Source organism: Tenrec ecaudatus, chromosome 8, assembly GCF_050624435.1.
Source record: "Tenrec ecaudatus isolate mTenEca1 chromosome 8, mTenEca1.hap1, whole genome shotgun sequence".
Taxonomy (NCBI): domain Eukaryota; kingdom Metazoa; phylum Chordata; class Mammalia; order Afrosoricida; family Tenrecidae; genus Tenrec; species Tenrec ecaudatus.
This window is the reverse complement of record NC_134537.1, coordinates 43,981,376-43,997,378: the sequence shown is the minus strand read 5'-3', so window position 1 is coordinate 43,997,378 and position 16,003 is coordinate 43,981,376. Positions and strand designations below refer to the sequence as shown.

At 54.2% G+C, this 16,003-nt stretch overlaps 1 pseudogene; it reads right to left on the bottom strand.

Annotated features, from left to right (window-relative positions):
- The window catches only part of LOC142455378 (fructose-bisphosphate aldolase A-like), a 44,215-nt pseudogene extending 41,858 nt beyond the window's left edge, over positions 1 to 2,357 (bottom strand).
- Positions 2,358 to 16,003: the final 13,646 nt, after the last annotated feature.

Sequence of the window (16,003 nt, the reverse complement as noted above, 5' to 3'; positions counted from 1 at the left end):
AGGGTTCAAATTTCAACACACACGTATGCGCGCACACACATGCATGTGCACATGCACGCACACGCTTCATTCTTTATCATGCCTTACATTTCTTATTTCTTGGTGCTTTCTTGTTACTACTAGTATCCATGATCTAATTCATTCAGGACAATTGTGAAGCCGGTAGGCATGTTCAGAAACGTGTGTAAGGTCCCCTAGGGAACTAGGGGTGGCGTCTCTTCAACACACACAGAGGAAATGTCTAGTCTGTTCTAACTTCTCATTGTCAATTCAGAGAGCAGCGCAACTGTTGCACCTCCACATGTGGCGTTCCACCTCATCTGTGCCACCCCCCCCACAGTACCGCCACGTGTCCTACCCCTCCCTCCTCCTCTTCCTCCTCCTCCTGCAACTCTCCGCGCTTGTCATTGGGCAGATCCTGCCCATTTGATCGTTCGGAATCGATTATTCTGATGTAGAGCTGAGTCTGTAATCTTGGGGTTCCACTAGTCTCCAGTTGACCAACAGGCCTGGTCGCTTCTATGATTTGGGGTTTTGTTCCACGCTTCTCATCCTCTCTCCCCCGGACGTCAACAGGGTCTTTTTCAAAGCAGTTGGCAGTGGTAGCTAGTCACCATCTGAATTCAACACCTATTTTTAGGAGACTCCATTCCATCCATAACCCGGGCTGAGCGTTGCAGTGGAACCTCACTGAGGAGAGAGCCTGTTGATCGGTACAAGAAGGCAGTTGATGGGATTAGACTAGAAAATGCATTTCCACATTGAGAATGTACTAGAAGGGGGCTGGCTGGACGCCATCCACGGGAGGTCTGGCAGGGCTCTGTGGAGTTTTCTCTGTCCCCTGGAAATGTCAGGGTCACGCCGGTGGCTCCTGCCTCATCCCACTGCCCGCTCTGGCTGGACCCCAGAAGATCATCAGCTGTGCCCCGGTGCTTGTCGCCACAGACACCAGGATCGCAGAGAAAGAACACGAGGGCACAGGGGCGGCAGCGGTGGAGACCATGCATGCGGCTGACCTGGGCTGGGAGGGGAGGGGGCTGGATGGACCCACTGCAGTGAATTCAGATGCCTTCGTGGGAGGGCCTCTGAGGTCACTGCAGCCATCCGCCAGCCCCTGAGCCAGACAGCCCCTCCCTCCGGTACGGAGAGGGAACTGGCTGCCTTTAGAGGCTCCCATGCAGGTGTGCATGTGTGTGTGTTCCTGGGCAAGAGCAGTGTTGCTGGGTTGTAGGAGGGGCTGAGACACTGTGGGAGGTTCTGGGGCCGGCAGGGAACAGGGCTCAGTACAAGTGAGTTCTTCGTAAGCAGCCCAAGCCCAACGGCGCCCGGGGAGTGGAGGGAGCTTCTGCTGGGGGCCTGGGCTCCGATCCAATTGCACAAGCAGAAGTGAGCAATGTTTTGTTTGTTTGGTTCGGTTTTTTTCTTTCTTTCTTTTCCTACATAGTGGAGACTTAGCGAGCGCACACACACACACACACACACAACATAGCTCAGCGGTATAATTAAATAAAGCTAATAACAAAGTAATCTGCCACATAATTATATACATAGCTGCTGCTTTCCTGCATGGCGATTAGTCATAACTTACGTAAACAGGCCACCAACACACAGGTGACGGAGGGAGGGCCTCGGCCACAGCTGTGCCGCTGACTGCCCGGTGAGCTTGGCAGGCCCGGCCTGGGCGCTGACTGAGCGCTTACCTGAAGCCAATCACAGTTGCTCCAGGTCCGGGACCCTGTCTTCCGTCTCCCCATCCTCCTCCATCTGCAGGCCCAGCCATAGCCCCCTCAGAGAGGGCCCCTGACCTCCCGGCTGGCTGCCTTCCTGCCTCAGGTCTTACGGCTCTCTGTGCCCAGCCCGATGGCAGGCTGGACCCCGAGGGGGAGGGGAGGCCTGTGAAACATTTGGGTGGATGGCGATGGGCTCTTTTGACCTGATAGCTCTGTAGACAGAGGCGCTGTCGTCGCTCACAATGGAGACCGCGTGGCACGACTCAAAGGATTGTTTCACTTCCGCCGGAGAGAAGGTGCTCCAGACCTTACTCCAAGGATGCAGTGGGCCCCTCAGGACAGCAGGCTCCGCCACCTGAGAGGCCCATGCCCCGAGATACTGCTGGAGGCGAGGCCACCAAGGCTGGGGCAGCTGCCTCTGTTGGGGGTGAGGGGTGGGCGTGGGGCGTGGACAGAGCTTCGATGAGCGGCGTTTGCCTGGCAGAAGAGGCGGCATAGTCATGGCGAGCACTGAGAGGGCACTCAGCACGCACCGGGCTGCATGTGTTCTGTGGTCACCAGCGTCACTTGGGTCCTCCCAAACGTGCTGTTGCTGCGGTCAGGTGCCAGCGATTCGGCTCCCGCCATCGCCACCCTGTGCAAGACAGAACCAAACGCCATCCTGCGCCATCCTCACAGTCGTTCCCGCGCCGGAGCCCCTGGCTGTAGCCACCCTGTCCATCGTTTGAGCCCCTGATTGTAGCCACCCTGTCCATTGTTTGAGCCCCCGGCTGTAGCCACCCTGTCCATCGTTTGAGCCCCTGGCTGTAGCCACCCTGTCCATCGTTTGAGCCCCTGGCTGTAGCCACCCTGTCCATCCGTTTTGTCAGAGGTCTTCCTCTGTTCCACTGCCCCTCCCCCTCACTGAGCACGATGTCCTGCTCCAGGGACCGGTCTCTCCTGGCAACATGTCCAGCGTGCACGAGATGAAGATGGAACAAGGGCGAAAGCAGGAACGACGGCGGCCCCCTCTGGGAGAGGAGGAAATCGAGGTCCGGGGAGGGGGCTCCTTTCCCAGAGTTGCCTGGCTAACCAGTGGCTGTGCCAGCCTCCCAAGATGTCTCTCAGGGGCCAGCAAGAAGGCCCGCCCCACATTGGGAAGGATGAGAGGACAGAGAGGTGGGGGAGGTTAAGTTACACGTGAGAAGACAACAAATGGCTTTGTATAGCATTCGGCATCATCTTTAGCTGTCGTGGAAAAGAAGCGAGGGTGGTAGAGGTGACCAATGGGACTGTAGTCGAATCTCTAAACTCACCTCAATGCACCAGCGAGCAGACCCGGGATCAGCAGGAAGCTGGTTCGAACAAGGTGGGAGTCTGTCTGCGTCCACTCCCCACATCCTCCCCTTCTGACGCCCGCCTCTCCCATGGCACCCTCTGCTCTGCGGGCTCCACCTTTCAGTGCGATGGCCACCCAGAACTCCTGGGCCATACATCAAGGTGGGGGCTTATTAGGGAAGCAACGGACTAGAACCCAAAGCCAGGATCAACTTGGAAGTTACAGCATGGGACAGGGAGACAGAATGTAGCTTGTCAATCAGGGCAGCTTCCAACCAGAACTCCTAGCTGTCTCACCAGCAGGCCCCTTTCTCGGGGACAAGGGGTGGGGGCAGTCACCCTCTTGGCCATGCACGGCCCTCAGTCTCCAGCTCTCTGCCTAAGGCTCTGCTTGGCTCCTGAGACTCTAGCTCTGCTGCTGGGCCTCAGTGGGCCTTGCCTTGCCAGTGGAAAGACGCCCACACAGCAGCTCCTGGGCCTCTGCCCTGCTCGGGCCCGTGTGACACATTTTCTGGTCAGCTGACAAGGAACCCAGAGGCACCCTTGCTGCTGATGCCCTGAGATGACTGCTGGGTGCTGTTGCTGTTTGCTCTGCCGACACTTCTTGGTGTTTGTGCTGCCTTGGGTCTTGCAGTTGTCTCTGTCTCCGGTGTCTAGGAAACTCTCAGGACAGGAACACCAGGTCCAAGAGATGCCCTCCACTCAGGTCTCTTCTTGGGGTTAGCTTGTCCCCCCTGCCCACTGCTGGGATGGCAAGACTGGGCCATCCCTTCCTTACAGTTCCATACACTTGCCCCCACAAGGTTCTAGACACTTTGTTTGCATTGTTAACCAACTATCCAATCCATTCAGTCAGCCACAAACATTGTATCTGCATCGACGGCACAAGACCATGGAGGTGGGTGGGGGAAGGCTATGTTAAAGTGGTGCATCAGGTCGAAAGGAGGAAATCTGTCTGCCTCTTGGAATTCTACAGGCAGGAAACAGGCCAAAGGAGCTATTCCCATTTGCCCTCTAGGAAGAGCACCATCCCTGGAGCAGCTTCGCGATGGGCAGAACTGTTGGTGGAACTCAGGAAGCAGGGGTAGCTTGGTTTCAAGGGGTGGAGCCATTGCCCCCTGGGTTCGAGGGCCAGAGCTCTCCCAGCTCGGTTCCGGAGTGCGGGGCTGCTCTTTAGCTGGATGGGGAGATGGAGCCACTGCCCAAAGCTGAAGGGATGGGACTGCTGTATTCCAGTGGCAGGTGACCCACGCCTACTGGAGCTCACTGGTGGGATCACCTCTCAGATGATCGAGGAGAACCGACCCAAACCAAACTCACGGAGATGGAGTTGATGCCAACTCCTCGTGCCCTGGGGGACAGCGTAGAACTGCCCTTGTGGCTTTCCCAGACAGGAGTAGAAAGCCTTGTCTTTCTCCCGCAGGGCAGCTGCTGGTTTTGAACTGCTGACCTTGCAGCTAACAGCCCAACACGTAACCACTTTACCACCACTCCAATCTAGGAGAACAGGGTCACCCAAAGCTGAGCGTGAGAGGTTTCCATACTGGTGAGCCTGGAAGGTGAGTCCTCTTCTGTCTTCTGCATCAGAGATCAGAGGCAACACCCAGAGCCTGGAGGGCAGGGCTGGAGCCCAGATGGTCTCAGAGAACAGGGTTATCTTTGAGCCTTGAGAGCTAATTTCAGAGGTTGTTGGGTTTGGGATTTGCCTGGTGCCCGTTAGTCTTCCCCCCACTTGTAATGGAAACGTCTACCTGTGTCTGTTCCACTATTGTGCTAGGTAGCCAGGATAGGGTTAGTGTTGTCCCTCCCTTGCATGTGAAGGCCCCATCAAGGAGGTCGGAGGGAATCAGGCGAGCATTAGCCACCCATGAAGACCCTGAATTGGGCATGTTCCAATTCAGGCCCCCTGACCCAGGTGGGTGCTACACCTGGGCGGCCCAAATTAGGCACAGGTGGGCTTAATTCAGCCAATAGAGTCAACCAATACCTTCAACTATGTCTCCCCAGCCAGAGGACTGAAACACCCTGGCAGCAGGAAGGCTGGTCTCTTTGGACCCTGTTCTGGTCAGCGGCTGGTGGAGGTGGGAGGTGTACTGCCTGGGCAGAGCCCCTCAGTGGCTCCTCTGGGCCTGCTTGGGATTCACATGTACCCGCACTGGGTCTATTCAGGGACCCACAGCCTCTCTTTGTATTTTCTTTTTACCTCGTGCCCCAAAAAGTCAATGGCAGGTCAGAGAGGACTGACTCTTTTACCCTGCCCTAGGGGCCGAGCTGGGCCGCGCTGCTCTCTCTGGCCTCAGTGCTGTGTGTGGGGTTGTGCAGTTCCACGAAGGTGCTGGGGTTCAGTTGTGAACCCCAATGCGGCTTCCACAGGGCTTGGCGTGCTTCCCTGAGATAGTGTGTACTCTTTGAGACTGTAAAACGTCTCCTGTCCTTCCTGAAAACTCACTTGGATGACAAACCAGGCTTCGGGGTGAATTCTTTCTCATGCAAAGCCAAGAACCGAGGTGTTACCTACTCCAGAAACTCACGATTCTACTTTGAAAGCAGATACTTTGTATTCTAGCTTTGGAAGCAGATACTTCGTATTCTAGCTTTGGAAGCAGATACTTTGTGTTCTAGCTTTCCCAGAAGAAGAGGAATGCTGTCCCAGGCTGGAAGGTCCCTAAAGTCTCGCCCATATTGGATCCAGGGGATTCAGGAGAGGAACCTTTAGACCTGGAGCTGATTTAAGACTTTGGGGATGGTGTGATGGGTGGATGTATTTTGCATGTGGGAAGTACATAAACTTTGGGGATGGGGGTATCAAAAGGTGGAACGTTAGGTGGAATTGAAGTGTATCCCCCCCAAATATGTATTATAAATCCTAACCTTTATTTCTGTCGCTAAAGGAGCTCTGGTGGGCACCAGGGAAGTGGTGGACTGCTAGCAGCAAGGTCAGTGGTTCAAACCCACTAGCTGCTGTGGTGGAGGAAGATGAGGCTCTCTGCCCCTACAGAAATTGGCAGCCTTGGAAACTTTACACAGGGCGGCTCTAAGGTGGAACTGACCCGGTGACAGAGGGTTTGGTTTGGCTTTTTAAACTTTTATTTATATTTTAAGCTTAAAATACTCTGAAGCCATGAGTCTTTGCTTCTTCAGTTTCTTCTGGGAGATCTTTTTCTTCTGTGTAACCTCGACTTCTGGTTTGGGGACAATAGATGTCAACATGGCAGGGGGAGCTCACTTGTGGATTGGTGCGACCGTTAGCTCCGTAGGTCCGGCGGCGCGTTTCGGGGGCTTTGTTCACCTGGATGTGCTCGAGGACCAGAGACTCCACATCTAAATCCTAAAGTTCAGCGCTAGTCGCTGCAGTTGTAAGCACGTGCAACGAAGATGCAGCACAATTTTGGGGCCACCGACCCTGGGTCCAGCCCCACTGTTAGGCCTGGGTGCGCCTACCAACGCCACCTCGGTAACATTGGAAGGGCACACGTGCTTCTGCAGAGCGACATCTTTCCAATATTTGGTGGCTTTCTGAATATGCACGCCCTTGATGGCCCCGGCATATACATGGATGTTTGACCATCTTTATTTGCATGATTTTGTGGGGTTTATGGGCCAAGTGAATAGTGAACCATTTTGGCAGGTCACCTCCGGCCGCTGCAGGAAGGGCTGGTTTGGTTTTTTTAGGTGTATGGGTTTACAGTCCCCTGTGGGAAGGGGTTTTCTTTGTTACGGAAACTGTGTTAGCACAGGCCATATCAGCCTCTCTCCTTTTAAACATGGTAACTTAAGTGGGGCTTCTAAGTAGATCTTCTTTGAGATGTGAAAAGAGCAGATTGAGGAAGCAACTGAGCTTGGGGGAAAGGTGGGGGGAGGCAGATGCCATGCTGACTTGAGGTCCCCCAGGAATGGGGAACAGAAGCTGAATAGAGACAAGGACACCCCCCCCCAAGAATGGGCTAAAAAAAGAGAGCCTTCAGCTGGCTAGACGGTGAGAAATGAATCTCTGCTAAAGTCACCCACCTGGGCTAGTGTTGCTGTGAGCCCCAGATCAGAAAGACCACGGAGTCACTTTTGCATGAAGGACATGCATCTAGGTGAGGTGATGCCTGCCACTGGGCCTCATGCGGCTATCGGGAGCTGACCGGGCCTTGGTGTGCAGGGAGAGGCCCACTCCTCTTTCCCTCCAGCCCCACTCGCCACTGTGAAGTTAGTCCGTACTCCCAGCACTGTACAGGACAGGCTAGAGCTGCCCGCCGGGGCTTCTGAGGTTGTACATCTTTGCGGAGCACAAAGCCTTGCTAGTGATTTCTAGCGGCTGACCCTGGGGTAGGAGCCCACCTCGGAACCCGGACGTCCCCAGAGCTCTTTCCCCGTCTGCCGCCTCAGCTCCTCCAGGGCTGCTTCGTCTTCAGCCTCAGGTTCTCTCTTGCTGGGGCCAAGGTGAGGGGTTGTCAGCCTTGGGTTTGGGGTGAAAGTAGCAAGCGGTTCCGGTGGGCTCCAGCTTTGCTCGGGTCCAGTCCGGCTTCCAGAGTTCTGCCCCTTGGTTTCCCGCTGCCCATCAGTCCTCTCTTGTCTGACTCCCCTGGCTGTGGCTTTGGGGTGGTTCCCATATTCCTGACCCCCTGGAAATGCTGTCATAGTAGCCCTCTGCCATCCCCCGCAGGGTTGAGCTGCTTGAAGGCAGAGGATGTTCTGGGGCGGCGTCCCCAAGAGGGACCTGGCCTGGTGGGCCATGGGCCTGTGGGGTTTTGCGACAGACCTTTCCCTCCACCCTAACACTGCCATCGGTGGTTCTTGGCTGACACCTCACCGTCTACACTGAGCTGCTGACAAGGCCAACGGTTTGAACCCACCTGCAGCCTTGGGAGAAAGTGGCAGGCAGTCTCCTCCCTGAAGAGTTCTGATCCAGGAAGCCCACGGTGCTGCTTGCCCCATGCCAGGGGGTCCCTGTGAGTAGGCTTCGAGGTGACGGCAGGGAGCTGGAGTTCATTCTGTGGTGTCGGTTTTCCTCCCTCCTGCGGTGGGTTTGACATCATGTGGGCATTCTGCAAGACATCTTTGCAGCACTCTACCACATGACCCATCCTCTTACCCAAATCACAGGCTGTCAGGGCCACAGGTCACCCCCACCCCCGCACTGCTTAGAGAAAGCAATAGGGGTCGAGAACAGTGAGTGGCAGGGGGACTCTGGTTGTGCTGGCCCCTCATGGTAGGAGGAAGGTGGTCACCTCATTCCCAGCCCAGGGGGCTAGCCCACTGGGCACCTGGGCTGTGATGGGGTGGCAAGGGAGTGAGCCTGTGGCCAGGCTGGGGCAGACATCCTAGACTCTGTGAACTGCAAGACTGGGAAGCAGGGCCTGAGTCCTGGCCCTGGGCTAATTATGAGGCTCATAATTAAGGGCTTTCTTCACCTTCCACACTGGGGAGCAGTGGGGTAGGGGGCATTTCTTGAGACCAATGGGGCTTTCTGCCTCTAGAGGAATGCGCTGGGGTCTGGGCCGGAAGGCTGCAGTCTCTGCCCTGCTTCCTGCTGCCTGACTCCAAGAGAACCCTTTCCACCCTTTAGTGAGCACCCCCAGGGCAGTAACTTGTGTGAGCCCCACAGCAACCAGAGGACCAGGTCATGCTTCGGCCCTTTTCACACAGAGAGGCTGGGAAGAGGGCTGTAGGCAGCACATGGAGAGGAATCAAACACGCCTGCTCCAAAGCACAAGCACCAGGAGACCTCGTCTCCAGGGACTCAGGCAGGGGCCGGGCTTGGGGGGGCTGGAGCCAGGCCAAAATAGAAGTGCACAAGCCAGTAATACAGGGCATGAGAGGAGAGTGTGGGGGGAAGATAGAGAGATTAAGGGAGACGAGGGAAGAGCTCACCCCTCCTCTGTGCCCACGCGCTTCCCACACAGGCGCCACCAATCAGATCCACTACGTGAATGTGATGGACTAGGGGAGGGGCGACTGTACCCCTGTAGGAGCCCTGACAGTGTCATTGGTACAGGTTGGGCTGCCAACCCAAGGGCTACCCACTGGGCCTCCGCTCACGTACTCCCTCAATGCAGGAACACTTTGTTCCACTAAACTGGCATTCCTGATGCTCACCTTCCCAACATGATCGCTTAAGACAAAGCGGGTCCATAAGCAAATGTGGTGAAGAAAGCTGATGGTGCCCAGCTATCAAAAGATATAGCAACTGGGGTCTTAAAGGCTTGAAGATAAACAAGCGGCCATCTAGCTCAGAAGCAACAAAGCCCACATGGAAGAAGCACAGCAACCTGTGTGATCACAAGGTGTTGAAGGGATCAGGTATCAGGCATCATCAGAGCAAAAAATCATATCATTGTGAATGAGGAGGGGAGTGCGGAGTAGAGGCCCAAAGCCCATTTGTCGGCCACTGGAGATCCCCTTACAGAAGGGTCTCGGGGAGGAGACGAGTCAGTGCGATGCAGCAACAATGAAACATACAACTTTCTTCGAGTTCCTAAATGCTTCCTCTCCTCCCACTATCATGATCCCAATTCTACCTTACAAATCTGGCTAGACCAGAGCATGTACACTGGTGCAGATAGGAACTGGAAACACAGGGAATCCAGGGCGAATGATCCCTTCAGGACCAGTGGTGATAGTGGCGATGCCTGGAGGGTGGAGGGAGAGTGGGTTGGAAAGGGGGAACTCATTACAAGGATATACATATAACCTCCTCCCTGGGGGATGGACAAGAGAAAAGTGGGTGAAGGGAGACTTCGGACAGTGTAAGATATGACAAAATAATAATTTATAAATTATCAAGGGTTCTAAGTGGAGAGCAAATGCCTTGAGAATGATTGGGGCAGGGAATGTATGGATGTGCTTTATACAATTGATGTATGTATATGTATGGATTGTGGTAAGAGTTGTATGAGTCCCTAATAAAATGTAAAAGAAGAAAAGAGAAAAAAAATGATTAGGGCAAAGACTGTACAGATGTGCTTTATACAATTGATGTATGTATATGTATGAACTGTGAAAAGAATTGTATCAGCCCCAATAAATTGTTAAAATAAAAAGAAAGAAAAAAAATTATCAAGGGTTCATGAGGGAGGGGGAAGGGGAGGAAAATGAGGAGCTGATGCCAGGGGCTTAAGTGGAGAACAAATGTTTTGAGAATGATGAGGGCAGTGAATGTCCAGATGTGCTTTATACAAGTGATGTATGTATGGATTGTGATGAGTTGTATGAGTCCCTAATAAAATGATTAAAAAAAGAAAGAAAGAAACCACCAGCTACCCCACAGGAGCACGATGAGGCTTCTTTCCACTCCCATAAGAATTATCTGATCCAAAGATGACAGTAACAAAATCCAAACATGACGAAGGGAGAGCTATCCGAGCTGAAACTGTGAACGCCCGATTTGTGTGGAGGACAGTGGGAACCGAAACCCCATCTGCAGAATGTCTCGTCAGATCCCGCCTCTTTCAGATACCCTCCGGCCCCAGGCCAGGGGCTCCAGCAGGGTTTCGGAGACAGAGATCACTGGAAACTTGATCGTGGTGGAAGGAACCTTGGTATGATAGGAGACCTGGTCCGTTGACCTCCCGCTTGAGCCAACCTGAACTTGCCCTAGGCTCAAGTACTTCACACTTGGTCCACGGCAGAATTTTTCTCTCTGGCTTTTTAAACATTGATGGTGGTCTTGTCTTTCTTACTCTTTATTTTTATCTTCATCTTATTGTTTTCTTCTTTCTGTTCTGTGTTTGTATAGTTTCTGTTCCGTCTCCCAGTTGGCGAGGCTCAGAAGGATGATGCGCAGAGACGCTGACCGCGGCAATGGTTTATCGGGACGGGATGGACGGGGGAGCACGCAATGCACGTGAGAGGGAGAGGGGCACGACAACGGATTGTGACGATGAATAGACACCTTTTAAAAAGCAGTTTAACTATGGAAGTGTGTGATTTGTGAATTTGATATCAAGAAAGCTTCTAAAAAAAATCCAAACTTGACCAGTGGTTACCATGGGTGATGGAGGGAGCGCTCTTGCGTATGGGGCATTGAGCTCATGCTAATGGCGGTGGAATGATTTGGAAGAGGGTGGCAATAAAGTCTGTACAACACGGAGTGTAGTCACTGGCACTGAACTGTACAGGTACAAGTGGTTAGAGAATGCTTTGTTGTGTATATTTTTGCCACAATCTAAACATAATTACACGAATGACATCGAGGACAAGGAAGAAGAAGAAGATGTTCTGAAACTGGTTGTGGTGCACAACTCTCCCTGACACGGTTGCACTACTGAATTGTATGACGTGTGGATGAAGTGCCAATCAAACTGTTAAAAAAAAGGGATTTTCGGAGGGAGGGGAAAAAAAAAAGAGGACCTGATGCAAGGGGCTTAAGTGGAGAGCAAATGCCTTGAGAATGATTGGGGCAGGGAATGTATGGATGTGCTTTATACAATTGATGTATGTATATGTATGGATTGTGGTAAGAGTTGTTTGAGTCCCTAATAAAATGTAAAAAAAGAAAAGAGGAGAAAAAAATGATTAAGGCAAAGACTGTACAGATGTGCTTTATACAATTGATGTATGTATATGCATGGACTGTGATAAGAATTGTATGAGCCCCAATAAATTGTTAAAAAAAAAAAAGATCCAAGAAAAAAACAAAGGGATTTTCAGTCTCCAAGACGCATAGGAGCAGTTCTGCCCCTCACAGTAGGGTTGCGCAGTCAGTGGCAGGAACGCGAGGTGGCCACCAGGCAGAGGAGGGGTCTGGGGGCCCACCTTGCTTCAAGGGGCAGCCTCCACCCGGCCCTGCTAATGTGAGAAATGGGGTCTGGGATAGCCAGAGGTCCACGAAATTTATTTTTGAAATGTGAACCTTCTTAATAAATAACTTGGTAACTAGAGTGACATAAAGGAAAATTTCGGGGGGTTGGGGGTGGGGGAAGAAGCCATGTTTAGGCTGCAACTTCTGATTTGTTACTGACAGGAGGCTTCACACACCTGATTGTGAGCTTCTCCAGGGCTTCTGAAGTTAGGCGAGAGGCAAGTTGTGTGTACGTGCATATGTGCACCTGTGTATATGTGTACACGTTTATGTGTATGCATATGCATGTGTATGTACATCTCTGTGTTTATGTGAATATCTCTATGTGTACATGTGTGTGTGCATGTGCATGCGTAGATGTGTGTGTATGCATGTGTGTGCATGTGTGTGTGCATGAGTGTGTGTGCGCATATGTGTATGTATATGTGCGCATCCATGTGTGCATGTAGATGTGTGTATACGGATATGTGCATGCATGTGTGTATGTGTACATCTGTGTGTATGTGTGTGGGCACGTGTGCACGCCGGTGGAGAGCTGCAGTTGCAGAGGGCAAAGCCTCCAGCTCGCCACAGAGGAGACTGGAAAGTACGCTGGAACGCCGCTCCACAACGATGCTAAGGGGACCCTGCGACCCCCAAAGTGCCTTCTCTCCACACCCCGCTGACGCCAAGCCACACCCAGGGCATGGCCCATGGGGCCAGCCGAGGAGAGGGCTGCGAGGAGGTGGGTGGGAAGCAACTCAGCCTCGCTGCTGAGCAGTGAATCACATTTCCAAGTGATGGGTGCAGTTCACACTTTGTAAGGGAAAAGGGAGCAGCCGGAGCCTGACTTTTCTAAATATACCAGCCGAGCCAAACTGCCGCCGGGCTGGGAGCTGAGGCTCTGGACGGATAGACAGACGGACAGGAGGTTGGGTGAGCCTTGGGAGGCCACGTCTGTCACCGCAGTAGCAGCAGCAGCAGCAGCGCCTCGGGTTCCACTGAAGGGGCCAGAGCAGGGCCCCCAGACTTCCATTCCCAGGTAAACACCTGGAGGAACTTGGTGACACCCACACAGGCCCAGGCGAAGCTGTACAAACTGATGGTTTCTAGAGCTGGCGGGTGGGTGGAGGTGGGGCAGCGCACTCAAACCCCTTTGAGTCCACGACAAGCAGACTCCTCTCTTCCTGCCGAGTCCTCCCAGGCTGCCTGGCATGGAGACCCCCGATTGTCCTCCACACTTCCAGGAATGGGCACTCCCCAGGGACTGGTAGGGCTTCCCTACCTCCACAGCTTCCAGGGTGGACCACTGGGTCTCAGGGCCCGGAGCATGGAAGCCCCTCGTGGACACAGCCGAGGCACCTGCAGGCTGCTTTGCAGGATGGAGTGTGTCTGTGGAAGGGCCTCTCAATCCTTGGCAGCAATTTCCAGCTCTGGACCAGGGAGGTGGAGGTGCTGGCACCAGGCTGACATGCTGTGAGGTTCTTATGCACAGTGTGGGCTGCAGGTGATGACAGGTGTGTGTGTGTGTGTGTGTGTGTGTGTGTGTGTGCGTACGCGCGCACAGGATGGGGGAGTGGGGTGTCTTCGTGGAAGAGGCAGGCTGTCATCTTCTATCCCTTACTGGGGACTCAGAGTGAAGCAGTCAGGGCTGCGGGCAGTTGGTGGTCAGCTCCTGCCGGCCGGCCGGCACTGGAAACTTTCAGGGAGAGTGGGGTGTGATTGCCGCCCATATGCCGCCTGGGGAGGAGGGCCAGCGCACCTCTGGGGAGAGGCGTGCCCTAGAAAGTGGTCAGCAGGCGCTCCGCATGCCCACTGGCCTGGCTGTCTGACCTGGCCCCGGCTGGTGGCAGGAGGCCCTCGGCAGGCTGCGGAGAGTTCCTGGGACCAGAATCCCTACAATCAGAGGGCAGCTTTGCGACTGCCCAGCTGGGGGACAGCTGTGTGCCGGGGTGCGTGAGCGCCACACACTCAAGTTACGTTCCAACACTGCACCCTCCCCCTGCATTCCCTGTGCTTCTCAGGGAGCAGAGCCAAGGGTCACCCAGGGGGCACTACCCAGTCTCCAGGTGCCGGAGAGGGTACCTGGGTGGGGTTGGCCCATGGCATTCACCCCAAATGGGCTGAGCTGCCTGCGCTCCCCAACACCTTTCCCCAGAGCACAGAGGAGCAGCGTGATGGCGTGAGATGGCTGTGGCCCTCGGGCTCTCTGGGAAGAGGTTCAGCTCCGACCTCTGTCCCTCATCAGAGAGGCCGTCCTTGATTTGCAGGCTCAGATCTTTCCTGCTCTTTCTTGCCCCAAAGTATTAACAGCTCGAACACCACCCCTGGGTCACCTGTTCCCACGTGTCCTGCCTGCCTCTGGGCCCCCGTGGGGTGCTGCTGCTGTCTTTGGGCGCTCTGGGTCGATTCTGACTCACAGAGATCATAGAGTGCAGAGACAGCTGCCCAGTTCCTAAATGCCTCTTCAGACTCATGCAACACGTGCAATGACACTGAATGCAGGAAGATCCCAGGCCAGTGGGTGGGAAGTCTTGTGGATTCAGTGACGGTGGAAGCATCTCAGCACTGGCAGGGGTCTCCACGTGACTCCTCCAGCTCCCGGGCTCTGGCCCCATCAGTGTAGCTCCAGGTGGCTGGTCAACAGGAATGTCTCGCAGAGAGTTAAGCAGAGAGAGTACATTGCCTCCAGTGAGCTATTTATCTCCTTCGCGCCTCCAAATGAGGTCATCAAGCTGTGACCTGATTGACAAGCTGGACTCCACCCCTTCCTCAAGTTGACAGGTGATGTCACTGCCACAGAGCCCATCACTGCGGCTACTGTGTCAGTCCATCTCCTGGAGGGTCTTGTTCTTTCTACGCCGCCAGGACGTCCTTCTCCAGAGAACGGTCTCTCCTGGTAGCATGGTAAGATCACTTTACCAAAGGGGGCTACCTGCTGCAGATATCTTTGCCAAAATGACATATACAATTTAATGTAATATATTTAATATAACTTAATATGTTATATATATATATATGACAGGACTAACAATGAGTACAGGGGGAAAGAACATGTTCTACAATTGACTGTGGTAGAGATTGTACAACTCTTCTTGACACGGTTGGACTATTGAATTGTACGATGTGTGGATAAAGTGCCCGTGTTGAAAAACAGAAAAGCTGGCCGCCTTGGTGTCCAATGCCGAAGGGAATGAAAGCCTTAATTCCCGGGAAGGATTCCAAGGCCCTGCTCTGTTCCCTCCCAACTTGTCTCCGCTCTTCCCAAAGAAGAGGAACGCTGACCTTTGTGCTCGTGCGTTGAGTCTGCTGAAGCTCCGTTTGCTAGTGAGAATGCGCGGCTCCGCCATCCATGCACCCCTAAGTGGTAAATGGGGCCACTCTTGCTTTCTCCTGGGTGCCCTCATCCTTCCCAGCCACAGCCTAGGCCAGCTGGGTGTCTGGCATGGCAGGGCACACTCTCCAGCTGGTGGCTTCTGCCCTGGCTCTGCTGGTGTGCTGGACCAACCTTTGTCCCCACCACGGCAGCAACCTCTAGATGTGGCGAGGTGGGCCACGAGCAGGCCTCACGCGCAGGGATTTCCTGGAGCTCCTCAGTGGAGGAAGTAGGGGAGTCCTCAGTGGGTCTGCCCAGCCTACCAGAGCTCTGCCCTGGGGCTCGGGCCTTGGCGAACGGCGCTCTTCCTGCTGCAGACTCCTTCCTTGGGGCCTGCGGATGAGAAAGGCCAGCTCTCCAGGTGGGATTGGGCGCTGCTTACTCCAAAATCACATGACGGCTCCTGACACCCAGCAGGAGTACATCCCCATGGCCACGATGAAACAAGGGCTGAGGAACGTACACATGACTTCCTAACAAGGGGGGCTCCGCCCGCCCTGGCGCGCACTGGCCTGATGGGGAGAGCCAGGCTGGAGTGACGAAGACAGAGGAAGAGGTGAAGAAACAGATGAGTGCTGCCAGTCAACTCCTTGAGACACCAGGAGGAGCAAGGGGGAAAGGCGGGAGGTGCTTGCTGGGAAGGAACTGACAAAGGGGACGCCCAGAGAGGGGAGCACATTGACAGGGCCAGGTCTCTGAGGAGGAGGGGCAGGGGGGAGGAATCTTCCGGAGCGGTGCTTCCCGAAGTGGGTGATCGTGCTGGGATGGCCCAGGGGGCTGCAAAAGCAGATACCTACACTTTATGCCAGATCC